Genomic DNA, 1,466 nt, shown 5'->3' on the forward strand with positions numbered 1-1,466 from the left:
GCTAACTTAAGCATCGGAGTCCCTTGCAGGTACCCCCCACCCTCCGGGGACGAAGGATCAGCACCACCACCAAGTCCAACAAGTCGGACACACCAGCTCCGGCTGCTGTACACCTGCCGGACACGTCGGCTCCGACCAACACAGAAGATCTCGTCCGAGATCGACCTACAGTTTCAGGTAACCCTTAGAACAATGACAAACATTATTAAAATTGAAATAGAAAGAAATTTTTAAAGATTAAGTAAAGAATACTCCCTTTGAATTTGAATTTCTCCCCCTTTCTAAATGTCACATTACTCCCCCTTAACGTATGCTATTTTACCAAGGGAAGTACTAACCTATAACATTTTAATCAAGCCTCAAATACCAATGTTATTTAGCATATTCATTTCATGATGCTAAATGCTTGATTTATGAGCAGATTTGAATGATATACAAAACTTATTTGTTATCACAAATTTGATTTTCTACTCAAACACACAAAAGCAATCAACCAAAATATTTTTGAAAAATAAATTGCTGTTCAATATGTTTTAAAAATATTTTCCAGTCAACAAATAAGAGCAAAGTAATTATGGTAAGGAAAATATTTTTAATCAAGCTTGGTCCTTTCAAACCATAGCAATTTTCAAACTTCATGTTTATATTACAGTGTAAAGGATCTGCCAAGAGAGATGCAAGGAAGATGCTTGGTGACTATACTACACCAACTTCCAACTTCTATGGAAGAAGCATCTCAATTCCTGCCATTAGAGCAAACAACTTTGAGCTTAAGCCTTAATTAGTTTCTCTAATGCAGCAGAATTGCAAGTTTCATGGACTTCCATCAGAAGATCCTCATCAGTTCTTAGCTGAATTCTTGCAGATCTGTGATACTGTCAAGACCAATGAGGTTGACCCCGAGGTCTACAGACTTATGCTTTTCCCTTTTGCTGTAAGAGACAGAGCTAAGACATGGTTGGACTCACAACCTAGAGAAAGCCTGAACTCTTGGGAAAAGTTGGTCAATGCTCTCTTGACCAAATTCTTTCCACCTCAAAAGATGAGCAAGCTTAGAGTGGAAGTCCAAACATTCAAACAAAAGGAAGGTGAATTCCTCTATGAAGCTTGGGAAAGATACAAGCAATTAACCAAAAGGTGTCCTTCTGACATGCTTCCAGAATAGATCATCATTTGTATATTCTATGATGGTCTGTCTGAATTGTCCAAGATGTCCTTGGACCATTCTGCTGGTGGATCCTTTCATCTGAAAACCCCTGCAGAAGCCCATGAACTCATTGAGATGGTTGCAAATAACCAGTTCATGTACACTTCTGAAAGAAATCCTGTGAATAATGGGATGACTCAGAAGAAAGGAGTTCGTGAGATTGATACTCTAAATGCCATATTGGCTCAAAACAAAATATTGACTCAGCAAATCAATATGATTTCTCAAAATTTGACTAGATTGTAAGCTGCATTCGGCA

General features: G+C 38.3%; 1 non-coding gene across 1 annotated transcript; it reads right to left on the reverse strand.

Annotated features, from left to right (window-relative positions):
- Positions 1-1,048: 1,048 nt before the first annotated feature.
- LOC127742018 (small nucleolar RNA R71) lies at positions 1,049-1,156 on the reverse strand. Its single transcript, XR_008003205.1, has one exon. It is a non-coding gene; the product is annotated as a small nucleolar RNA R71 (small nucleolar RNA).
- Positions 1,157-1,466: the final 310 nt, after the last annotated feature.

The sequence above is a fragment of the Arachis duranensis genome, chromosome 9 (assembly GCF_000817695.3).
Source record: "Arachis duranensis cultivar V14167 chromosome 9, aradu.V14167.gnm2.J7QH, whole genome shotgun sequence".
Classification (NCBI taxonomy): Eukaryota; Viridiplantae; Streptophyta; class Magnoliopsida; order Fabales; family Fabaceae; genus Arachis; species Arachis duranensis.